The sequence below is a fragment of the Schistocerca nitens genome, chromosome 2, assembly GCF_023898315.1.
Source record: "Schistocerca nitens isolate TAMUIC-IGC-003100 chromosome 2, iqSchNite1.1, whole genome shotgun sequence".
Classification (NCBI taxonomy): domain Eukaryota; kingdom Metazoa; phylum Arthropoda; class Insecta; order Orthoptera; family Acrididae; genus Schistocerca; species Schistocerca nitens.
The window spans coordinates 482,207,483-482,235,123 of NC_064615.1; positions in this window are offsets into that span (position 1 = coordinate 482,207,483).

Consider the following 27,641-nt stretch of genomic DNA (forward strand, 5'->3'; position numbering starts at 1 on the left):
AACCCACCGATTCCATATTCCGCTAATAGTCATTGGATCTGTACCAACGCGAGCAGCAATGTCGCGATACGATAAACCGCAATCGCAATACGCTACAATCCGACCTTTATCAAAGTCGGAAACGTGATGGTACGCATTTCTCCTCCTTACACGAGGCATCACAACAACGTTTGACCAGGCAACGCCGGTCAACTGCTGTTTGTGTATGAGAAATCGGTTGGAAACTTTCCTCATGTCAGCATGTTGTAGGTGTCGCCACTGGCGCCAGCCTTGTGTGAATGCTCTGAAAAGCTAATCATTTGCATATCGCAGCATCTTCTCCCTGTCGGTTAAATTTCGCGTCTGTAGCACGTCATCTTCGTGGTGTAGCAATTTCAATGGCCAGTAGTGTTTCCCCCAAAACCCGTAAACTAACAAGAATAGATCGTAAAACCACTTTAGACATTTTCTGGCCCATTACATCCCGGCAGTCACTGTTTCTGTAAAATGATCACAGGTCACATATATACCTAATACAACGTAGAAAAACGTGGCAGTGCCGCTGAATGCTGGATTGCCGTTCGTAACCACGTCTACTCGTCATCATTATGTCAGAATCACAAAACTCTTCTGTCTAACCGGCATTACAGTTGCTAAAGCAACTATTTTTCACAAACGCGGAAACCTCTGTGTACTAGTTGCTCACGGGAGAAGAGATGAGGCTAGAGTTTACACTTCTTCTCGAATCCTAGATAATTGTATACAAGTGCAGACGCTTATTGTCTTGGCGACTAGCCAGGCTTTCGCCTACAGTGACTCAAGCAAACAACGAAAAATAGCTGGAAATGCTGAACGGAGTTGCAGCGTAGTACAGTGCATTGTCTATAATCTCTTATGGAAACATGCCTTTGAAGAAAAGAGCTCAGATGGTAAACTGGCACTGAGCAAAGAAGGGAAAGCTGAAAGGTGGAAGGAACGTGTAGAAAGGCTATACAAGGAAAATGAACTTGGGGCAATATCAGAGTAATGGAGGAGTAAGGAAACGAAGACGGGGGATATGATATTGAGAGATGGAACTCAGTCCTAACTGGAAACCAGGCTCCTGGAGTAGGAACCATTCCCTCGGAATTATTCCGCCTCATGTGCAAAATATATGAGGCGGGAGAAATACTCTCAGACTTCAGGTCTTTGGTGTGACGTCATAAGCGAGCGACTGCGTGTGAGATCGCTCTCTAAGTTTTTATATATTTTTAGGTTTCAGATACATATTTTAACGGTTTTTGTGATAATATTTACTATATAAGTGACTTATTAGTGGTTTCTTTATTCACCTCTGCCTTTCTTGTGTTGTGACCTGATATTTGTGAGTGTTTCGTATCGAGCGACGTAACCTCTTACCTGTGTTTACATTCCGCGCTGACCAGTTGCAGCTGTAGCGGCGCATCGAAAGCTAAGTACTAATTAATTGTTTGTGTAATGTGGTTTATTTAGGAACATTAGTAATCTTCAACCGGTGTTTTTTGTGTTTCAGAAGAACCTTTTGGGAACTTTCAGCTTCGTTACTGTGTCATTAGACGTTTGATTCTTTTTCTGTATTAGTCTTTTGTTATATTCACATTTGTTGTTTATTAATACTGTTAGTAATAGTAGTTACTTCCCTTGTAGAGTAAGTTTGTGATTATTGTAGTCAGGCTTTTAACATCTTCTTATAGTAGTAGCGGAACTTAGAAAAAGTAAAATTTTACCATGAGTGAGAAGTGTGGGCTTTGCCGTAGGTTCGTGAGTAGTGGATTGCGGTGTGAGACTTGTTCGAAGTATTTTCACTGGGGGGGAATGCAGTGGGGAAGCCGTGGGCATTCTGGTGAGATCCTCTCCTGGAACTGCAGGTTATGTAGCAAGAGTAAGTTGATAGAGGAGCAGGAGCGTAAGATCTGTGCCATGCAGGTGCAGTTGAAGAACGCACAGGAGGAGCTAGATAGGATGAGGAGGGAGAAGGGCGTTGGGGAATGGGAGCTGGCTGTTGGCAGGAGATCTGCTAGGAGAAGAAGATTTTCAGATAGTTTTACTATTGGTGTTTACAATAGATATGACCAACTGTCAGAGTCTAGTGGAGAGGAATCTCTAGTAGCTGTAGATGTAGGAAGTATGCAGAGGAAGAAGAAGGTTCTGCTGTTAGGTAGTTCTCATGGCAGAGATGTAGGCCAGCAGTTGCAGGAAGTGCTGGGGAGTGAGTACCAGGTCACCAGCATTGTGAAGCCTAATGCAGGATTGGCTCAGGTGACTGTTAACATAGGGGGGTTATGTAGGGATTTTACTAAAGAGGATCAAGTAGTGATTGTGGGTGGGGCTGGTAATAGTATTGATAGGGATGGGGAGTATGACATAGATGGTGACCTGGAAAAGATAGCCACTCAGACTGGCAACACGAATGTGCATTTAGTGGAACTGTTTCAGCGTCACGATCGGCCTCATCTTAATACAGCCGTCAGGCGTAATAACATGAGACTTGGGGATGCGCTGATGACAGAAGGCATGGGTCACATTTCAGTGGTGTCGGTGGAGTCTATCAGCAGGACGGGTTTCAGTAGACATGGCCTGCACCTCAACAGGTATGGGAAGGGGAGGTTGGCAAAGCTTATAGGTGACAGCATAGGTTGGGTTGGTGGGATCACTCATGGGAAAATTTCTGCAGTAGTGGGTGTTAGAGCTGCACCTTTTTTAGATTGAAGTCAGCTGATAGGTATTCCTGCTTAAGGGAAGTCTCTCTAACAAAGGAACCACTTTTGACAAAGCTTAGGTATCCGAGTAATGAGGGAATTAGTACATTTCATCAAAATATACAAGGTATTAGAGATAAAGTTAGTGAACTGCTTATAGATGTTTACTCTGAAATTATTGGTGTATCTGAACACTTCTTAAATAAGGAGATAATTCAGAGGCTTCCTTTACCAGGATACAGGTTGGCTGGCAGCTTTTCGAGGAGCTCTTTGCGGTGTGGGGGAGTAGCCATGTATGTGAAAAACAGCATCCCATTTGAGTCAATTGATGTTTCAAAGTACTGCACTGAAAAGGTGTTTGAATGTTGTGCAGGTGTGGTTAAATTTAACGGAGCTAAACTTCTAACTGTTATTATTTATAGATCCCCAGACTCAGATTTCACAACATTTTTGCTAAAGCTAGAGGAGGTTCTTGGTTAACTTTATAGGAAATACAAAAAGTTAGTTATATGTGGTGACTTCAATATTAATTGTATAAGTGATTGTGCAAGGAAGAGGATGCTGGTAGACCTCCTTAATTCATATAATCTTATGCAAACCGTATTCTTTACAACGAGAGTGCAAGGGAACAGTAGAACAACCATAGACAACATTTTTGTTCATTCCTCATTACTAGAAGGGCATTCTGTTAGCAAAAAGGTGAATGGCCTTTCAGATCATGATGCACAAATTTTAACTGTAAAATATTTTTGTGCTGCAACGCGTGTTAAATATAGTCATCAGCTGTTTAGGAAAGCTGATCCAGTTGCTGTAGAGACCTTTGTAAATCTTATCAAGGAACAAGAGTGGCAAGATGTTTATAGCGCTGATACAGTAGACGATAAATATAATGCTTTTCTCAAGACTTTTCTCGTGCTCTTTGAAAGTTGCTTTCCGTTAGAACGTTCAAAACAGGGTATTAGCACAAGTAGGCAGCCTGGGTGGCTGACTAGAGGGATAAGAATATCTTGTAGAACAAAGTAGCAATTATATCAAAACATTAGAAACAGTCAAAATCTAAATGCAGCAGCCCATTACAAACAGTTTTGTAAGGTGCTTAAAAATGTTATTAGGAAGGCAAAAAGTATGTGGTATGCAGATAGAATAGCTAAGTCTCAGGATAAAATTAAAACCATATGGTCAGTCGTAAAGGAAGTGGCTGGTCTGCAGAGACAGGTCGAGGATATAGAATCAGTGCGTAGTGGGAATATCCGTGTTACTGATAAGTCGCATATATGTACAGTATTTAATAATCACTTTCTGAATATAGCGGGTGAACTAAATAGAAACCTAGTCCCAACAGGGAATCATATAGCGCTCTTAGAAAAAAGTGTTCCGAGACTGTTATCTGAAATGCTCCTCCATGATGCTGACAAGAGGGAGATTGAGTTAATAATTAAATCACTAAAGACCAAGAACTCTCATGGATATGACGGGGTATCTAGCAGAATACTGAAGTATTGTTCAGTGTATGTTAGCCCAGTACTTAGCCATATCTGTAACTTTTCCTTTAGGAGTGGTCGGTTTCCTGACCAATTAAAGTACTCCGTAGTGAAGCCACTTTATAAAAAGGGAGACATTGATAACGTTGACAATTTTAGACCTATTTCTATGCCATCGGTGTTTGCTTAAGTTATCGAGAAGGTTGTATATATAAGGTTACTGGAGCATTTAAATTCACATAATTTGCTGTCAAATGTTCAGTGTGGTTTTAGAAATGGTTTAACAACTGAAAATTCTATATTCTCTTTTCTCTGTGAGGTTTTGGACGGATTAAATAAAAGACTGCGAACGCTAGTTGTTTTCTTTGATTTAACGAAGGCTTTTGACTGTGTTGACCACAAAATATTACTGCAGAAGTTGGACCATTATGGAGTAAGGGGAGTAGCTTACAATTGGTTCGCCTCTTACTTTAAGAACAGAAAGCAGAAGGTAATTCTCCGCAATATTGAGAGTGGTAGTGATGTTCAGTCGCAATGGGGCACTGTTAAGTGGGGCGTTCTCCAAGGGTCGGTGCTGGGGCCACTGCTGTTTCTTATTTATATAAATGATATGCCTTCTAATATTACAGGTGATTCAAAAATATTTCTGTTTGCTGATGACATCAGCTTGGTAGTGAAGGATCTTGTGTGTAATATTGAAACAGTATCAAATAATGTAGTTCATGAAATAAGTTCGTGGATTGTGGAAAATAATTTGATGCTAAATCACAGTAAGACTCGGTTTTTACAGTTTCTAACTCACTATTCAACAAGAACCGATATTTTGATCAGACAGAGTGGGCATATTATAAGCGAGACGGAACAGTTCAAGTTCCTAGGCGTTCGGATAGATAGTAATCTATTGTTGTGGAAAGCCCATGTCCAGGATCTTGTTCAGAAACTAAATGCTGCTTTATTTACCATTAGAACAGTATCTGAAATAAGTGACAGTTCAACACGAAAAGTAGTCTACTTCGCATATTTTCATACGCTTATGTCGTATGGTATTGTTTTTTGGGGTAATTCTTCTGATTCAAAAAGAGTATTTTTGGCTCAAAAACGGGCTGTTCGAGCTATATGTGGTGTAAGTTCGAGAACCTCTTGTCGACCCCTATTCAATAGCCTGGGAATTCTGACATTGCCCTCACAGTATATACACTCCTGGAAGTTGAAATAAGAACACCGTGAATTCATTGTCCCAGGAAGGGGAAACTTTATTGACACATTCCTGGGGTCGGATACATCACATGATCACACCGACAGAACCACAGGCACATAGACACAGGCAACAGAGCATGCACAATGTCGGCACTAGTACAGTGTATATCCACCTTTCACAGCAATGCACGCTGCTATTCTCCCATGGAGACGATCGTAGAGATGCTGGATGTAGTCCTGTGGAACGGCTTGCCATGCCATTTCCACCTGGCGCCTCAGTTGGACCAGCGTTCGTGCTGGACGTGCAGACCGCGTGAGACGACGCTTCATCCAGTCCCAAACATGCTCAATGGGGGACAGATCCGGAGATCTTACTGGCCAGGGTAGTTGACTTACACCTTCTAGAGCACGTTGGGTGGCACGGGATACATGCGGACGTGCATTGTCCTGTTGGAACAGCAAGTTCCCTTGCCGGTCTAGGAATGGTAGAACGATGGGTTTGATGACGGTTTGGATGTACCGTGCACTATTCAGTGTCCCCTTGACGATCACCAGTGGTGTACGGCCAGTGTAGGAGATCGCTCCCCACACCATGATGCCGGGTGTTGGCCCTGTGTGCCTCGGTCGTATGCAGTCCTGATTGTGGCGCTCACCTGCACGGCGCCAAACACGCATACGACCATCATTGGCACCAAGGCAGAAGCGACTCTCATCGCTGAAGACGACACGTCTCCATTCGTCCCTCCATTCACGCCTGTCGCGACACCACTGGAGGCGGGCTGCACGATGTTGGGGCGTGAGCGGAAGACGGCCTAACGGTGTGCGGGACCGTAGCCCAGCTTCATGGAGACGGTTGCGAATGGTCCTCGCCGATACCCCAGGAGCAACAGTGTCCCTAATTTGCTGGGAAGTGGCGGTGCGGTCCCCTACGGCACTGCATAGGATCCTACGGTCTTGGCGTGCATCCGTGCGTCGCTGCGGTCCGGTCCCAGGTCGACGGGCACGTGCACCTTCCGCCGACCACTGGCGACAACATCGATGTACTGTGGAGACCTCACGCCCCACGTGTTGAGCAATTCGGCGGTACGTTCACCCGGCCTCCCGCATGCCCACTATACGCCCTCGCTCAAAGTCCGTCAACTGCACATACGGTTCACGTCCACGCTGTCGCGGCATGCTACCAGTGTTAAAGACTGCGATGGAGCTCCGTGTGCCACGGCAAACTGGCTGACACTGACGGCGGCAGTGCACAAATGCTGCGCAGCTAGCGCCATTCGACGGCCAACACCGCGGTTCCTGGTGTGTCCGCTGTGCCGTGCGTGTGATCATTGCTTGTACAGCCCTCTCGCAGTGTCCGGAGCAAGTATGGTGGGTCTGACACACCGGTGTCAATGTGTTCTTTTTTCCATTTCCAGGAGTGTATTTTCCTTAATGTCGTTTATTGTTAGCAATATTAGCCTATTCCCAAGAGTTAGCAGCTTTCACTCAGTTAACACTAGGCAGAAATCCAATCTGCATGTGGAATGCACTTCCTTGACTCTTGTGCAGAAAGGAGTGCAGTATTCTGCTGCATCCATTTTCAATAAGCTACCACAAGAACTCAAAAATCTTAGCAGTAGCCCAAACTCTTTTAAGTCTAAACTGAAGAGTTTCCTCATGGCTCACTCCTTCTATTCTGTCGAGGAGCACCTGGAAGAGCTAAAAAATTAAGCAAATTCCAGTGTTACATTGTTGATTTTCTTTATTTAAACTTACGACATGTCACCTGAATATGTTTTTTTATATTTCATTTTATCTGTTTCTAATACCGTGTTATAATTTGATGTATTGACACGTTGCATGACCATGGAGACTTCTCCTTAATTTGGTCCCACGGAACAATAAATAAATAAATAAATAAATAAAAAACTTCAAGAAGAATGTAATAATTCCAACTACGAAGAAGGCAGGTGCTGACAGGTGTGGATACTATCGAACCACCAGTTTCTGGTTGCAAAATACCGACACGAATTATTCACAGAAGTTTGGAAAGACTGGAAGACGCCAACCTCGGGGAAGCTAGGTTTGGAGTCCGGAGAAATGTAGGAAAACAGACATTACCGATCCTACGATTTCTGAAGGATGCAAGGATAAAATACCGAGAGTAGAGGGGTATCTATAAGTTTTGCAGACACCAAATCAGCATCTATAAGAGTCGAATAATATGAAAGAAAGCAGTAGTTGAGAACGGAATGAAATAGGAAAGCAACATATAACCGATGTTATTCAATCTCTACATTGCTTTGTAGCAAACAGAGGAGAAATTTCGAAAGGGAATAAATGTTCGGAGAGAAGACATTAAAAAAAAGAATATCAGTTGAATAATGGAATGGATAGTGTCTTCAAAAGAGGTTATAAGATGAATGGTAACAAAAGCAAAACGAGTGTGACGGAATGTAATCGTATTAAATCGGGCGATGCTGCGGGGATTAGAGTAGGAAATTAGACACTAAAAGTAGGATACGAGTTTTGCCGTTTGGGCAGGAAAACGACTGATGGTGGTCGAAATACAGAGGATATAAAATGAGTTCCATGAAAAGCATTTCTGAAAAAGAGTACTTTAACATCTAATATATATTAGAGTAGATTGCCTAGCCTTTGCATATGATCCGGCAATTTTAACTAGCGATATTACCACAGCTCAGAAACAAATTGAAATTCTTAAAGAAGTTGCAGAAAAAGTAGGACTATAAATATCATTCGAAAACCGAAATGTTTGACATGCAACAAACAAGCACAAAGTTTTTGAACACTAAATATGGAAAAATAAGAAAGTTTCTCAGTTTAAATACTTGGAGGAAATCATAAAAGAAAACGGTATGGAAAAAGCTGAAAACGAAGATCGCTGTCAAAAAATGGCAACTGCATTCAGATTAACGCAAAATATTTATAATAAAAAAACACTTTTAAAATTCAGTAAAATTAGGCATTACAGCACTGTAATCAGACCTGAATGTCTTTATGGAGCAGAAAGTTCAATTTTAAACAGAAAGAGGGATATTAAAGAAATTCAAAAGAAAGAAAAATTATTAGGAATATATTAGACCCCAAAATTACTAATGGGGAAACTTAAAGGCTGAGAAGTAAGACGGAAATAGAAGAATAGACAGGCAAACTTGGAAAACGTCGACTTAAAAACATGAGAAAACGTAGTTTTAATTGTAGGGGCACATTAAAAGAATGGTACCCACTAGGTTGACAAAACAAATAGTAGAATTCTACGAAAACAAAAGTAAGGCCAAACCTGAGCCAATTAAATGGATCTCTGCGATTAAAGTGGATCTTAAAGCAGCCGGTATAACTCAGGCAGACGTTACAAATAGTAAAACATTCAGGCGAAAGATATTTGCTTGGAAAGTTGGTCCCAGGGAAATTAGAACACGGACTGGAACACCGTGGTCTGAAGAAAGAAAGAGACTTCATTCTGAAAGGATGGAACACATTTGGACACAAAGGAAGGCCTACCATCAAAAGTGCCATTGATGAATTTTACCTCGCGTGGTCCTATTGGGCCAATACGTGAATAATAATAATAATAAGTTTAAGCGTTAGGAAGTCTTTTCTGAAAGTATTTGTATGAAGAGTAGCTTTGTACTGGAGTGAAATGTGGATGGTTAGCGTTTCAAACTGTGAGAACGGAAGACTTTGAAATGTGGTGCCTTAGAAGAATGCTGCAGATTAGAAATATTGATACAGTAGCTAATGAGGAGGTACTGAATCTAAATGGGGAATAATGGTTCGTTCGATAGGATTCATCCTGCGGCATCAGCGAATCGTCTGTTTGGTAATGAAAGTAAGTCTGGGGATTAAAAATTATAGAGAGAAGCTAATGACCGAATACAGCAAGCAGGTTCAAATGGCTGTAAGTTGCAGTAGTTGTTCAGAAATGAAGGTCAGCACAGCATAGACCAGCACGGAGAGCTGCATCAAAGCATTCTCCGGACTGACAGCTACACTAACAACAGTGAAACATGTTTTATAGTATATTTTAAAGACACGTACTATACTCTTACCTACTGCTGGACAAGCTTACCTCACCGAGGCTATCCTACCATTTTCTTCGCAGTGTCTCTCAACAGGATATACCCTCATCCCATTCCGCAAGAGCGCTGCGCTCTAGAACCTGTCATTTCGCGGTACCGCATCACCTCGAACCGCTTTTTTTCTGCCTCGTGCAACGAAATACTGCGTCACATTTCTTCAAACCTTACGATTAAACGAATAAGAGAACTATAAAATCGGCCGATACGATGTGATTTGTCGCTCTGACGTAATAATTGTTTTTAACATGGACTGGAGATTGATACTAGTTGTCATTAAAGATTGGCTGGCTCTGAGCACTATGGGACTCAACTGCTGAGGTCATTAGTCCCCTAGAACTTAGAACTAGTTAAACCTAACTAACCTAAGGACATCACAAACATCCATGCCCGAGGCAGGATTCGAACCTGCGACCGTAGCGGTCTTGCGGTTCCAGACTGCAGCGCCTTTAACCGCACGGCCACTTCGGCCGGCATTAAAGATTGAATTGGAACAAAAGATGCTATTAATTATATCGATCATTTGCATAGATAATTTCTTGTAGAGGAGTGCTTTGGACACGGGCTGCAACGACGCTTTACAAATTGGCATACTTTGAGACACATGCATTCACGCAAAAAATGTTCAAATGTGTGTGAAATCTTATGGGACTTAACTGTTAAGGTCATCAGTTCCTAATCTTACACACTACTTAACCTAAATTATCCTAAGGACAAACACACACACACACACACACACCCATGCCCGAGGGAGGACTCGAACCTCCGCCGGGATCAGCCGCACAGTCCATGACTGCAGCTCCTAAGACCGCTCGGCTAATCCCGCGCGGCTGCCGGTTGGAAACTTACGTTATGAAGTTTGTGTGGACATGTAAACGACAGCATCTCTGCGGTCTAGGTATAACTGGATAACAACTGACCAGACTAGGAACTTGCGGGAGTGTCCTTTCAATATTACAGCGGAAGCATTACGTTCATAGTTGCCTCGTATTCGATGAGACGCAAAGTGTGGAGGTCATTACCGAACTGAGTGTGACGTAACCGTGTAGGGACAGAGCGCACAGACGACCGCAACATTTCCATCGCGTGCCACCACACACTAACGCCGCACGTGGGCGATGTGAAAAGTGGCTGCGACGCGCTGACTCACAGGAAGCCAGAAATCTTGGAACTATCGGGCATCGCCATCAGTGCAAGCATTGTCATGCCACTCGTGCACTTTCCAGGTTCCGCACTCCCTTTGTTCCTTTGATCTAGATTCTTGAAAATAGTAAGTCAGTGGGTGACAGTACAATCATATTGCTTTGTAACCGTAGGTGACCTCAGACATTCGCACAGAAGTTGGCGAAGGAAATGTCGCGGATGTTGCCACATGTTAGTGCTGAGCTTGAATGTAATACGCGTATTCTTCTTTTTTTGTTTAGGCAGTATCACTAATTATTTTTAAAAATACTGGTTAAGGACGTCATTGCCCTCGAGAGACACATGAATACTCATAGAAATCGGTCGACGGAAATGACTAACTAAATCCAGAGAAGTGAACTTTTTTTGATAAATAGTAATCTTGGATAGAAATGTATTTGAGGTATTGTTAACTGTTAACACATTTATTCACAAACTAAGATGCAGATTTCACTGCACCGCCATTTATAAACACTAGCTGAAACGTAGGGCAGGGAACTATGCGGGTTGTAAAAAAAAAAAGGTATGGCCAGACTTTCAGAAAACATTCTTCACAAGTAGAGGAAAAAATATGTTATATTGATAGGGGTCCGGAAACGTATCTCCACGTTATAGCTCAGTTTCCACAACTTTACAGCTCAGTAATCATCTACTTTTAAAGGAAGCCTCGTCTGTGAACAGCACATATTCGTTAAAGTGAGGATTGACACATTATTGAATGAACCATTCGCAGAAGTGTACCTGTGCAGGAAAATCATTTACATATAGTACCTGCAGATACAGCAGGCTCTCATGAAGCACTCTCCAGTCATGTGGTCAACATTATTTGTTGCAGCGAATTACCTTACGACACAAGGGTTGCCGTCAACTGCAGGAAGACGTTACTCCACCAGCTGAGGTGTGGTCGTCCTTCTAGGCCTCCACTAGTCGGGAGAAATAGGCTTAAACGTCCCATCAGTTACTTCAAACATCATTCTGTCGGGACACCATCATTGTTGAAAACTTCCCCGACGGAAACGTTGAGCGCCACGGTGCTAATCCGTACAGCACTTGAGCATCTGTCAACTTGGAATTTTGTGAGGTGGTCGTGTCATTTTTTATTTTTGTATGTTGTCGATATGCAAGTCAGAGAGAGAGAGAGGAAGTTACGTTACTGTTAAACAATCTCTGGTCTTGTCATGGCGCAGTCTTTGCGTCTGTGCAGTCTGATACATTCTTAGTCGAAGTGTGGAAAGTGATGGGCGTATTCAGTAGTGCCGTGTTGACTTGTGATTGTGTATGTTACATGAAGAAAGACTTACTGTAAAGGACACCAACGATGGAAACGATAAATATGATGTATATATTGAGAGGTAAAAGGAATATAAATTTTGAATTAGAAGTTTGAGGTAAGACTGCAGCACTGTTCACCTAATCGGCTAATCGGAGGAAATGATTATTGGCAGCTAGTTCTCTTTCTCAGAACTGAGAGAAAGACCACCCTGCTTCGAGCTTGTGAATATTGTACCCTTTGCAAATCATTGTTCACTTTGTTAAGATAGTATTGTCAGACCTATGTTATGCATGAAGATTACGCGAAGTTTTACTCTGTATTTTTGAATACATACTTCATTCTAAAATCGTTTTTGTTGAATTTCAGTTCATAGGAGTGGTTTACTCTCCCCATTCCACTGTTTAAAGGTTATAATTACGCGTTACCACATTGCACCATGTGGTATGCAACAGTTTGAATAACTATTTAAAAATATAAATCTAGATTAGCCGCTGCCTGCATACTTTTTCCTGTTGTGCTTTCGAGAAATCTGCAACAATGTTGTCCGGACGCAAGGTAACTGGAAATTTTGATTAGTGCCAGATAACTGTTTTACTTCAGTTGCGCATTTAAAAATGGTTCAAATGGCTCTGAGCACTATGGGACTCAACTGCTGAGGTCATTAGTCCCCTAGAACTTAGAACTAGTTAAACCTAACTAACCTAAGGACATCACAAACATCCATGCCCGAGGCAGGATTCGAACCTGCGACCGTAGCGGTCTTGCGGTTCCAGACTGCAGCGCCTTTAACCGCACGGCCACTTCGGCCGGCTGCACATTTAATATTAAGACAAGTTGTACTCACGTAAATTACAGTTCAATGCAAATTAGGTTCTGTTTAGCCAAAATTAGTATACGACTTTAAGTTCGATAACAGTTTGTGGGTACGTAGTTTTTTAATACATAGATTTACATAGATTTTTATAGAGTGCCAGGTAAACTTGGCCTAAATTATATAAAAAGACAAATTTAGTGGGAGGTTACAATTTGAATACACTTCCATTGCACTGTACTGGAAACAAAGTCCATGATAAACACTAAATAGTTGATGCTACGTGCTTGATGCTACTAGAACAATGAAGCTAGTCGCATGCCAACGGAAGCAATGAAGTAAGTAATATTGTAACTGTTTTGTTTGTTTTGTTTTGTTTACTGGTCTTCTGTTCTTGACTTTCGTATCTGTATGTATTGTAATGTGAACGTTCTGCCCACTGAACAATGCAAGTAATGTGCTTACATAAACGCTGTCTGATGAAAAGAGTCGCCGGACCCCATCTGAAATTATGTAAACTGTATTGCAATTAACTTTTATCAAGAGTAATTAGAAAACTTAAAACGGTATGCTAAAGAAGCTATCCTGTGAAATAACCTTATTGTGCCCTGACGGCGATAGTACGTTGGCCCTAACAAACTTTCGTTACTTACGATGTGCTAACGGAAACTCGGTACTGTTCAAAGCTATGAATGTCAGAATGCAGCGCTGCAGCAAACCAGCTGTAGAAAACTTTGCCCACCTGCAGTGCAAGGGAAAGCAACTATGCTAGACACATCATACTTTAAGGTTCGATCAACTATGTTCCGCTAACTGTTGTGCGAAAGTACACGATTACAAAATATAGTTATTGGGAGGGGGAGGGGGGGGGGGGGAGGACGGTGAAAGATACAGAACTTGCTGAACGATATAGAAGGAACTAGCATTTAAAAACTGTACCATGAAACTGACTTTGATCAATTACAAAAATCGGTACAAAATTCACTTCCTATAAAAAAAAATTGGTGTGTCATGTAATACGTTAATGTAGAGGTAAAGAAGTGGTAGATCTATGGCTCTGAGCTCAAACCATATCAGCAGATAATGCTGTTTAATCTTGTCTCAGTAATCAAACTAACCGACCGTAATCAATACAGAAAAACATACTAAGTATTTGCCTTTCACAAACACACCATAAATTATGCGCGAGCAAGCAATGCAGAGACAACTTTACTTGAATATATTCACATTTCTAAAATCAATTCCCACAAAGCTATATTTCTAAAAATCAACATCCTCTGCGCTTACATCTCTGTGCTCTGCTGGTTACTCCCAGACCGCTCAGCAGCGTGAATAAACAACACCAGACTCTCACTCACTTAATACTCTCGAATACTACACAGGCAGCGATAATACTGACAACCGCAGGTCACATTGCTTATACAGAGAATCTCTGTGGTGTAACAGAGCGACAATTAAAGAATCTGTCTGAAAAATATCCAGTGTATAAATATGAAATGTGACTCATCGAATAAAGAGATCTCACATCACTCTCACCGAGTACCAAAAATTAGTTAGAAACTATGCAAGTTTCAACATTACCTTTGTTCAATTGGAATAGCAAACACTGGCAGTTAACTTAAGAACTACAACTTAATGTACATTATAACCAAATGCAAACAAGAAAGTATACCGAACATTTCAGGCAAGAAAGCCGACCGGTGTGGCCGAGCGGTTGGAACAGCGCGACCGCTACGGTCGCAGGTTCAAATTATGCCTCGGGCATGGATGTCTGTGATGTCCTTAGGTTAGTTAGGTTTAAGTAGTTCTAAGTTCTAGGGGACTGATGACCTCAGAAGTTAAGTCCCATAGTGATCGGAGCCATTTGAACAATTTTGAGTCAGGCAAGAAAACGTATTTTGCAGTGCTAATACGTTCTGTTTGTGTGTGTTTGCCGGGAATAATGCGATGGGAAGTAGAAAATGAGCTCTGCCATGGAAATAAAGGGTTTCCGGAACCATGTCCCTGTAACTCTTTTTATTCGTCTTCGTGTGAGGAATGTTTCCTTTATGCTTCACTATACCTTCTTGTTATACTCTGTATCCGTCGGACCTTCAAAGATGCATGTACACAGTAACTAACATAATGTGTTGCCTCGCCCACCATGTCCAACATGCACTGCAACCTCTTCCGCTGTTTCCACATCGCTGAGAAGAATATCAGAGTATAGCGCGCCGTCAACGGAGACGTGAGACAGGCGCATTGGCCAGGCGGCAGCCGTAGTGTTTTTCAGAGACAGCGTCTGCGACTAATGCGGCAACTCTTTCTCACCGCATCTTATAAAACACTTTGGCTCGAAGCACAGTCAGAAGGTTGTAGAAATCGCAACAGTCTTTGATGTCAAGAATTATCTTATATTCTACACTACTGGCCATTAAAATTGCTACACCAAGAAGAAATGCAGATGATAAACAGGTATTCATTCGACAAATATATTATACTAGAACTGACAAGTGATTACATTTTCACGCAGTTTGGGTGCATGGATCCTGAGAAATCAATACCCAGAACAACCACCTCTGGCCGCAATAACGGCCTTGAAACGGATGGGCATTGAGTCAGACAGAGCTTGGATGGCGTGTACAGATACAGCTGCCCATGCAGCTTCAACACGATAGCACAGTTCATCAAGAGTAGTGACTGGCGTATTGTGACGAGCCAGTTGCTCGGTCACCAGTGACCATACGTTTTCAATTGGTGAGAGATCTGGAGAATTTGCTAGCCAGGGCAGCAGTCGAACATTTTGTGTATCCAGAAAGGCCCGTACAGGACCTGCAACATACGGTCGTGGATTATCCTGCTGAAATGTAAGGTTTCGCAGGGCTAGAATGAAGGGTAGAGCCACGGGTCGTAACACATCAGAAATGTAACGTCCACTGTTCAAAGTTCCGTCAATGCGAACAAGAGGTGACCGAGACGTGTAACCAATGGCACCCCATACCATCACGCCGGGTGATACGCCAGTATGGCGATGACGAATACACGCTTCCAATGTGCGTTCACCGCGATGTCGCCAAACACGGATGCGGCAATCTTGATGCTGTAAACAGAACCTGGATTCTTCCGAAAAAATGACGTTTTGCCATTCGTGCACCCAGGTTCGTCGTTGAGTACACCATCGCAGGCGCTCCTATCTGTGATGCAGCGTCAAGGGTAACCGCAGCAATGGTCTCCGAGCTGATAGTCCATACTGCTGCAAACGTCGTCGAACTGTTCGTGCAGATGGTTGTTGTCTTGCAAACGTCACCATGTGTTGACTCAGGGATCTAGATGTGGCTGCACGATCCGTTACAGCCATGCGGATAAGATGCCTGTCATCTGGACTCCTAGTGATACGAGGCCGTTGGGATGCAGCACGGCGTACCGTATTACCCTCCTGAACCCACCGATTCCATATTCTGCTAACAGTTATTGGGCAACGCGAGCAGCAATGTCGCGGTACGATAAACCGCAATCGCGATAGGCTACAATCCGACCTTTATCGAAGTCGGACACGTCATGGTACGCATTTCGCCTCCTTACACGAGGCATCACAACAACGTTTCACCAGGCAACGCTGGTCAACTTATGTTTGCGTACGAGAAATCAGTAGTAAAGAAAACTTACGTTTTTAGGCAAAAATGGAAAAGTTAGAATATGTTTTTGTACCAGTATATTAATATAGGCCGACCTGAGGATAAACACAATTGATTGAAACTAGTAAGGGAAAAAATAGACGTCTTGCTATCAAAGACTGATGGAATTTGTACCTCTAGCTGTTCCGTGTGAATACCCGGGTCTACGTCCATGTCCCGTTAGGTACGACCCTTACCTGTATGGGAGTCCGTCCCGCCTCCGCTGCCACTCGCCTACTTCTCACTGCTGCTCTTGGCGCGTGCTCCTTAGTCCAAGAAATCTTGATCGACTCGAACTGTCCTTTGCGAACCCTTTCTCTTGATTTTCTGCATACATTTATGTGTACCTGTTAAATACCGAGTACCAAGCACCAGTGAATACGTCTTTTCCTTCCGTCATTTGCGAATGTAGGCTACGTCGTGCTAAGACGTTGCACACACACACGCGTACTGGCTCATAATGCAGAGGTAATTCCTAGAGCTGAACCAGGCAAACGTTTTACCTAAGGAGGAAGCGCAATGGTTGAGTCAATAGATTCGAATTTGGGAGAAACTGAACTCAAATCCCGGTTCCGCCACCTTCATTTAATTTTTCTGTGGGTTTCTTAAACTGTTAAAGATCATGTCACGATTGTGCCTTTCAAAAAGAACACCGCTGATTTCCTCTCGTATCCTTGTTCCAGCTGTGCTATTGCTCCGTCTCTGATCTCATCGCCAGTGAGAAGCCATACCTTAATCCTCATTCCTCTTACAGTCGTCATTTAACCAGAGCCAAACTAAGTGTTTGCTGAACCATTCGTCGAATGAGCCGACGAAGTCGCTCTTGTACTTTAGAGCCCAGTTTCAATTCTTTTCCAGCAGCTGTGGGCAACAGATCCATTTGTGGACACAGGAGCACACTGACAAAAGGAAAACCACAGCGGTTCATAGTGACTTTGCTGACAGTAACTTAAGGACGGAAGTAATCTTCACATGCTGTGTGCCAGGTAACATATCTCGATAAAACCTGGGCCATACATAGAAAGAACTGCTGCACGTGTACGGAAGGTTCAAAATGGCTCTGAGCACTATGGGACTCAACTTCTGAGGTCATTAGTCCCCTAGAACTTAGAACTAGTTAAACCTAACTAACCTAAGGACATCACAAACATCCATGCCCGAGGCAGGATTCGAACCTGCGACCGTAGCGGTCCTGCGGTTCCAGACTGCAGCGCCTTTAACCGCACGGCCACTTCGGCCGGCTGTACGGAAGGTAACTGAAAGAAATGAGCAATGATACAAACAGAAAGGTGGCGCTTTTATTCAAAGGCAATAATTACATCAAAGCCACCGCGATTTATGATGGCCCCTGGACATTAGAAACAGCAGGACACGATGCTTCACAGAATATGTGACCACGGACAGCAGTGCTAGCCACGACACTGATAATGAATTCTTGTCTTAGGACGTTGCGTTCCTCCACCAGCGCGATTCCAACTACTGATTGGTCGTTGGTGCATGTGGAGGTGTTGTAATACCTCACACGTGTCGAAGGGATTGAAGTTGGGGGAACGGGCAGGTCAATCCGTTCGCCCAATGTCCTCTTATTCCAAGAGCTCCTCCACCTGCCTAGTTCGCTGGAGTCGCACATGCTCATCTATAAAAATTAAATCAGGGCCAAGTGCACCCCTAGAAAGAGACGTATGGGGAAGGGGTGCAGTGTACAATGATGTTGACCAGTGAGTGTACCGTCCTTGCCGCAGTGGATACACCGGTTCCCGTGAGATCACCGAAGTTAAGCGCTGTCGGGCGTGGTCGACACTTGGATGGGTGACCATCCAGGCCGCCATGCGCTGTTGCCATTTTTCGGGGTGCACTCACCCTCGTGATGCCAGAGGAGCTACTCGACCGAACAGTAACGGCTTCGGTCAAGAATACCATCATAACGACCGGGAGAGCGGTGTGCTGGCCCCACGTCCCTCCTATCCGCATCCTCCACTGAGGATGACACGGCGGTCGGATGGTCCCGGTAGGCCACTCGTGGCCTGAAGACGGAGTGAGTGTACCGTGTCCAAAGATAGCGAGATCAATACGACCATGTAACATTATATCTCCACACACCATAATACCTGGACCACAAAAATGATCATGTTCGCAATGCTGGACGTATCTTCCACGCGGCGAGAGATGCTCTGAGGAACACTGTCGAACATGATAGTTCTGGTGATCACTTGTTACGATAGGGGAGGCAAAATGTTGCATGGGCGTGGTGACCTTTAAATCTCTGCACATGGTACACAAACCGGTCTAGGTTATTGCCACACTGTACTTCATCCCCACGTGCGCGACCGCATCGAACATCGCAGGTGGGAGAGCTCTTGGAACTAGCGCATATTCGACGAATGGGCTGACCTGTCCGCTAGCCCGACGTACATCTCGTCGAATACATGTGGGATGAATTGGATAGAGGTATTGCGGCACTTCCACGTGTATCCAGCAGGTGTCAATTGCGCTGGTGCAGGAATGGAACACTGCACCGCTAGATATCCTTACCAACATTGAGGCCCCCATGGGAACACTTTGCAGACAGTGCACAGATGTTTGTTGTGATCTCACACCTTATTAAGAACCATGATCCTCCTTTTGTAATGTCCAGGGCACCATCATGAATCAAGATGATTTCAGTGTGATTATTGTCTTTGTGTAAATACACTCCTGGAAATTGAAATAAGAACACCGTGAATTCATTGTCCCAGGAAGGGGAAACTTTATTGACACATTCCTGGGGTCAGATACATCACATGATCACACTGACAGAACCACAGGCACATAGACACAGGCAACAGAGCATGCACAATGTCGGCACTAGTACAGTGTATATCCACCTTTCGCAGCAATGCAGGGTGCTATTCTCCCATGGAGACGATCGTAGAGATGCTGGATGTAGTCCTGTGGAACGGCTTGCCATGCCATTTCCACCTGGCGCCTCAGTTGGACCAGCGTTCGTGCTGGACGTGCAGACCGCGTGAGACGACGCTTCATCCAGTCCCAAACATGCTCAATGGGGGACAGATCCGGAGATCTTGCTTGCCAGGGTAGTTGACATACACCTTCTAGAGCACGTTGGGTGGCACGGGATACATGCGGACGTGCATTGTCCTGTTGGAACAGCAAGTTCCCTTGCCGGTCTAGGAATGGTAGAACGATGGGTTCGATGACGGTTTGGATGTACCGTGCACTATTCAGTGTCCCCTCGACGATCACCAGTGGTGTACGGCCAGTGTAGGAGATCGCTCCCCACACCATGATGCCGGGTGTTGGCCCTGTGTGCCTCGGTCGTATGCAGTCCTGATTGTGGCGCTCACCTGCACGGCGCCAAACACGCATACGACCATCATTGGCACCAAGGCAGAAGCGACTCTCATCGCTGAAGACGACACGTCTCCATTCGTCCCTCCATTCACGCCTGTCGCGACACCACTGGAGGCGGGCTGCACGATGTTGGGGCGTGAGCGGAAGACGGCCTAACGGTGTGCGGGACCGTAGCCCAGCTTCATGGAGACGGTTGCGAATGGTCCTCGCCGATACCCCAGGAGCAACAGTGTCCCTAATTTGCTGGGAAGTGGCGGTGTGGTCCCCTACGGCACTGCGTAGGATCCTACGGTCTTGGTGTGCATCCGTGCGTCGCTGCGGTCCGGTCCCAGGTCGACGGGCACGTGCACCTTCCGCCGACCACTGGCGACAACATCGATGTACTGTGGAGACCTCACGCCCCACGTGTTGAGCAATTCGGCGGTACGTCCACCCGGCCTCCCGCATGCCCACGATACGCCCTCGCTCAAAGTCCGTCAACTGCACATACGGTTCACGTCCAAGCTGTCGCGGCATGCTACCTGTGTTAAAGACTGCGATGGAGCTCCGTATGCCACGGCAAACTGGCTGACACTGACGGCGGCGGTGCACAAATGCTGCGCAGCTAGCGCCATTCGACGGCCAACACCGCGGTTCCTGGTGTGTCCGCTGTGCCGTGCGTGTGATCATTGCTTGTACAGCCCTCTCGCAGTGTCCGGAGCAAGTATGGCTCTGAGCACTATGGGACTCAACTGCTGTGGTCATCAGTCCCCTAGAACTTAGAACTACTTAAACCTAACTAACCTAAGGACATCACACACATCCATGCCCGAGGCAGGATTCGAACCTGCGACCGTAGCAGTCGCACGGTTCCGGACTGCGCGCCTAGAACCGCGAGACCACCGCGGCCGGCCCGGAGCAAGTATGGTGGGTCTGACACACCGGTGTCAATGTGTTCTTTTTTCCATTTCCAGGAGTGTATATCATTTCTGTTCGTCTCATTGCGTACTGGTTTCACTTATCTTCTGTACTATACAGATCTTTCTATGCGTTGTCCAAGTTTCATGGAGCTATGTTACTTGGCAGTGACATCATGCAAAAGCTACTTTCGTCCGTAAGCTTTGCACACCGGTGTTATTAATAATGAGCGTGTACATCCAAGTACTTGGTGCGACGAGTGGCGACGGGGACAAATTTGTCGTAATCTGCTTAATAGGTAGTAGTATTACTAAGCAGATGGTGCTAAATGTGAAGCATGACTAAGGAAATAACTGGCTAAGTAACTGATTTTTTTTCACTGTATGATTATAACACTTCTATATATTTTACTTTGATTTGAGTGAACCGTATATTTTAATCGTATCCTCTTATGTATATACATAAGATGCTGGGGCCGTGGTGCAGCACTTTTTGAAGAAAAAAAAACAAAGAAAAAACACAATGCTGCCCTGTTAGAGTATTGGATAAACATCGTGGAATTGACGAGAACGTGGAAATCAGATGCAAGTTTACAGAGTTTTCTTCAACTTTGTCGTGTAGAATTCGTTGATGACCCGTCCACAAACAGTTCGCGTCCAACTAGTGTTCGATATTAGCGTAACACATTGTTAGCCGAACGTCTGTATGTGTCGATAGTAGTTGAATGCCGCCTTCCTATAACCAGCCTAATCCGTACAAGCGAATTTGAGTTTTGTGCCTTTTATTCACAAAGATCACTTTTCATTCTGCTAGTTACATGTCATACAAAGTGTACCTGATATAAGCTTCAGAAGTACATGGGAATTGTGTAAGGAAATGTGCCAGACTGCGTAGTAGTAGCTGCTTCTGTACGACACACCACTGGCTGGGGGAGAGTCTGGATTTACTGAGAGTCAACATTTTGTGGGTGGGAATAGGTTGACATCTCGGGTGACTGGCGAAGATGAATCTATCAGTATCGGATACTTCCGGAGCGTGTTGGTTAGGATCTGAACTGCATTAAAGTTCTCTCCGTTCGATATAGTTGTTCATTTTGTTGTTATTGTTATTTTTGTTGTTTAATATCGTGATATCGTTAAAGGTAATATTTATTGGTAGTATTTTACCGTAAGTTTCTTGATTTTTTTTCTCAGTTCTTGTTTTATGATGATAATATCCAATGTAGGAGCATTAATCGTCGAAGTTGTAGTAGCAGCTCCATATTACGCAAGTCAGAATATGTTCTATAATTCATGTTGCCTCTAGTCATAAACATATGATAATAGTTCAATGGCTCTAAGCACTATGGGACTGAACATCTGAGGTCGTCAGTCCCCTAGAACTTAGAACTACTTAAACCTAACTAACGTAAGGACATCACACACAGTCATGCCCGAGACAGGACTCGAACCTGCGACCGTAACAGCAGCGCGGTTCCGGACTGAACCGCCGAGAACCGCTCGACCACAGCGGCCAGCCAAACACATCACATTCTCCCCACTTATTACGGTACTCCCTGACAGACACTAAGCACATAAATTCTAATGCTGAAAACTAATTTGTCTCGTGACTGGTATTATGAGAAAATATGCACCCGATTTACCTTGCGAAATACCACGAGTACATCTTATTTCTGTGCAGTCAACTATTTCAGTTTGTCAGATGCAGAGGTAGTGTGCCCCATAATTTCATCTTAATTACTGCTGTGCGGATGAACATGAGAAGATGCGTGTGATATGCTGAACCCCTCTACAGATTGAAGTTGATCGATGTGAGTCAACAAGGCAAGAATACTTTGCTTTGAGAAATTTACGGGTAAATGTGCTTGCTACCTAATAGTTGGTCTTGACATGGTATGTGTAATAAAACAAGGATCGTTAGCGTTTCTGTTGGGTATTCCAGTAATTGCGGTAAAGAATTTGGAAGCTGGAACTGTAATTTGCGTTTCTGCAGAAACGACTTGAATATTACGCGCTTTATCGGCATAATTTATTCCCAGCCATTAGTGGCGGGGCGAACAAAATTGCTTTCTTACATTAGTTAAAAGACTCTCTGACGTCTCTCATCGTCGTTGTCAGATTACAAATAATTACCAGCAATATAGCCTCCATTCCTGAATCTCTCCAAATTCTATTTTCATTTTGTAATAATCAGCAATTGTACGAGGGCCGTTCAATTGGTAATTCAACACATTTTTTTGTCTGAAAGCCAAAAGGTTTTATTCAGGATTCCAATACACCATGTTATGCCCCACTTCTTTGGCTACAAAAACCTACTTTTCAAGTTAATCTCCATACATTGCGACGGTCTTATCCCAAAAAAAATGGTTCAAATGGCTCTGAGCACTATGGGACTTAACATCTGTGGTCATCAGTCCTCTAGAACTTAGAACTACTTAAACCTAACTAACCTAAGGACATCACACACATCCATGCCCGAGGCAGGACTCGAACCTGCGACCGAAGCGGTCACGCGGTTCCAGACTGAAGCTCCTAGAACCGCACGGTCACACCGGCCGGCGGTCTTACCCCATCTTACAGAGAGGGCCTGTATGTCCGCATGCTGCCTCTCTATTGGTCAACGTCGGAGCCAACATGTTGCTGCTTCAATCACCTCCCCATCATTCACGTATTCATTGGGCCAAACAAAAGGTGTTAGATCCAGTTACACGACGGGAGTTAGCTGGACTTGTTACCGTTACAGGTCGTCCAGATCGTTCCCCATACCTAACTCCTCTGGACTTTTACCTGTGGGGAACACTAAAGGACATCGTTTATCGACAAAAGCCAGGCACATTGGATGAATTTAAAGAATCCATCGTACATTCATGTGCAAAAACCCAACTGAACACGTTGCAGTCAGTAGTTCGTGCTGCAGTTCGGCGGCATTGTTTGTGTGTGGATGTTAATGGTGACCATTTCGAACACCTACAGTGATATCTTTAAGTTGGACTTTAAGCTACACTGTCACCAAAAATGAGACAACTCCGTCGATTAGTTTGGTTCAAATAGTTCAAATGGCTCTGAGCACTATGCAACTCAACTTCTGAGGTCATCAGTCGCCTAGAACTTAGAGCTAATTAAACCTAACTAACCTAAGGACATCACACACATCCATGCCCGAGGCAGGATTCGAACTTGCGACCGGAGCGGTCGCTCGGTTCCAGACTGTAGCGCCTAGAACCGCACGGCCTCTCCGGCCGGCTATTAGTTTGCAAGTTATGGACTTTTAAACAGGGGACACATTTTTGTGGACCCCTCTGTATTATTATTGACACTGTGAAATGCTTTCTAAGGACCTCGTTTAGTTGAAAATGTATGTGAAATCTTGTGGGACTTAACTGCTAAGGTCATCAGTCCCTAAGCTTACACACTACTTAACCTCCGCCGGGACCAGCCGCACAATCCATGACTGCAGCGCCTTAGACCGCTCGGCCTCGTTTAGTATTCAAATAAAAAAAATGAAATGAGGACAAGAAAGATACGAGTCCAGAATTGCTGCCTTACAATGACTGTCAATCTGGATGGTATAGGGAACCTCGTATCAAATTATAGTTTAGATTGCTTTGGAAGCTCTTCGATCAAATAAAGCAGAAGTCGTAGATAATAACGCTTCAGAATTTCTAAAACTGTTGGGAGAAGTGGCAAACAAACGTTATTCAATCTATGAAAGTGCGGGTGTACCATCATACTTTGCGGAAACCGTTAACCATACAACGCAAGTAAGAGCGAGAAATATCGCACAGGCAGCTTACCAGAGCATGGATCCAAGCTACTGACGAGAATAGTGTACAAGAGACCGAAAAAGAAAATTGAGAATGTGTCAGATGGCAATCAGTTTGGCTTTAAGACTCATAAAGGCTGAAAATTAACAGAAGTGGCGTTGCGCTTGACAATGAAAGTGAAACAGCGAAAATTAATCGTTTTCGACCTAGAAAAGGCGTTGGACAATAGATGTTTCTGAGAGTCTATTAGAAAAGAAACTGTTAACACTCCCTCCTTTCATCATAAGCTTCGGTCATTATAGAGTAGGCAAAGTAGTTGAGGGAGAGCGCCCTGCACAGCGGCTGGCGGACCACCCAGGTGGCGGGGACGTGCGGCCGGTCCAGACGGCGCGTCGGCAGAGGCAGCGCCCGGGACCTGGACCGGTCGGCCGGCCTGCGGTGCGCTGGCGCTGTGCTGAGCACCCATCGGGGCCTTGAGGCGCGCAGCCCGGCGCGGCCCCCTCTGCATTTGCGTACAAATGTCGCCCCGCGCCAGCACTGCGCCTCGCCTCTTACCGGCGATCTGCGCTTCCTTTAACGTGAGCCTGCCGCCGCGCCGGTACTGCTTTCCACGCCACGGTGCCGTTGCGGAACATGCACTTCAGTCAGGTGACCACGTAGTTAAGTTTTCTGAAACTACAGTTTTAAGTGCTACCACGAACTATTATCCACGACTGTATAGGGATGCTATTGAAATTTATAAACATGAAGATAATTTTAATAGAAAAGAAGAGGCCTTGAAATTAAGCGAGATATGGACAGTGGCGTTACAGAGTCGATAAGTGATTTTTATCTATGACGGACTATTAACGATAGTTACATTATATCTTTGACTAGTTTTCTCTCTGCTACTATGTGCAACCTAGACCACGCCCACTTTCCTCGGTATTTAGGCCGCTCTCCGACGCCCGACTCGTCAGTCGGCAGGTCTCAGCAGGATCAGTCATACCTCTGAAGATGTCCAACGTAGTATTGGACGAAGCGTTGGGACCACGGCCATATAACCCGGAAGAATTATCAACAACAGTACCATCCGGTCGTGAAAGCCTTCATTGTATGATTTCTCAGGACGGTCTCACTGTCCTACAAGATTGCCACTTAGTGATAATTTCAAATGCTAGTGAAAAATTCCGAAAAACCATCTCTATTCTTGATCCAGAATGTGATGGAGTAGGCCTACTTTCCAAAAGAAAGTTCTTCCCATGTCGTACGAAAAAAATAAATAAAAACTAACTTTACAATAAATTTCGAATAAAAATATTTTCTTAGTTCAACCTGTGGAAAAAAAAAACAGAGCCACTGACATATTTGGACCAAAAAAATAATGCATCAACATTACTCGTGTTTATACGTTTTTAAGAGCCAAAGAAACTGATACAGCTGCCTGATATCGTGTGGGGCCCTCGCGAGCACGCAGAAGTGCGGCAACAATACGTGACGCGGACTCGATTAATGTCTCAAGTGGTGCTGGAGGGAACTGACACCACGAATCCTGCGGGGTTGTCCATCAATTCGTAAGACAAAGACGGGGGGGGGGGGGGGGGGAGAATCTCTTTCGAATAGCACGTTGCAGGGCATCCCAGATGTACTCAATGACGTTCATGTGTAGGGAATTTAGTGGCCAGCGGAAGTGTTTAAACTCAGAAGAGTGTTCCTGGAGCCACTATGTAGTAATTCTGGACGTGTGGGGTGTCGCATTGTCCTTCGCAATTGCCCAAGTCCGTCGAAATGCACAGTGGACATGAAAGGATGCAGGCAATCAGACAAGATGCTTACGTAGGTGTTTCCTGTGAGAGCCGTATCTAGACGTATCAGGGGTCCCATATCACTCCAACTGCACACACCCGACACGATTACAGAGCCTCCATCAGCTTGAACAGTCCCCTACTGACATGCAGGGTCCATGGATTCATGAGGTTGTCTCCATACCTGTACAAGTCCATCCGTTCGATACAATTCGAAACGATACTCGTCCGACCAACAACATGTTTCCAGTAATAAACAGTCCAATGTCGGTGTTGAGGCATCAAGGGTACACGAAAAGGCCTTCGGCTCCGAAAGGCCATATCGATGATGTTTCGTTGAATGATTCGCACGCTGATACATGTTGATGGCCCAGAACTGAAATCTGCAGCAATTTGCGGATGGATTGCACTTCTGTCACCTTGAACGACTCTCTTCAGTCGTCGCTCGTCCCGTTCTTGCACGATCTTGTTCCGGCCGCAGCAATGTCGGAGATTTGATGTTTTCCTGATTCCTGATGTTCAAAATGGTTCAAATGGCTCTGAGCACTATGGGACTCAACAGCTGTGGTCATCAGTCCCCTAGAACTTAGAACTACTTAAACCTAACTAACCTAAGGCCATCACACACACCCATGCCCGAGGCAGGATTCGAACCTGCGACCGTAGCAGCAGCGCGGCTCCGGACTGGAGCGCCTAGAACCGCACGGCCACCGCGGCCGGCTCCTGATGTTCGCAGTACACTCGTGACATGATCGTACGCGAAAATCCCCACTTCATCGCTACCTCGGTGATGCTGTGTCCCATCACTCGTGCGCCGACTATAACACCACGTTCAAACTGATTTAAATCTTGATAACCTGCCATTGTAGCAGCAGTAACCGATCTAACAACTGCGTCAAACACTTGTTGTCTTGTACAGGCGTTGCCGACCGCAACGCTGTATTTTGCTTGTTTACATATCTTTGTATTTGAATACGCATGCCTATACCAGTTTTTTTTTTTTTTTTTTTTTTTTTTTTTTTTTTTTTTTTTTTTTTTTTTTTTTTTTGGCGCTGCAGTGTAGATGGGTGCGATACATACTTTATCATGAAAACGTAGAAGTATTCAGAGGTAAAAAATATCGTACCAGGTGTGAAACTATTCCGCTTGTGTGACGAAAAATATCTTGGGTGATGAAATTGCGTTGTGCTGGACCTTGCAGAATCTTCCAGCGAGAAAGTTGTTAAAAGCTATGAAATTAGTTTTGGTAACATCTGAGAGATTACTATTGTATCGTGTGATTTGCGAACGCATTTTATTTGCGAGAGACTTCGTGCGCGATAGTACGAGACGAGTGGGATGCTGCCACTAGGATTTTACTTCGGCTCGCCTTAATACGATGGAGAATATTCCATAATCCCATCCACGAAAAGAATTATTTTGCATCTCAGGTCAATATTTCCGTTGAAGACAAGCAAAATAATTTTTATAAGTA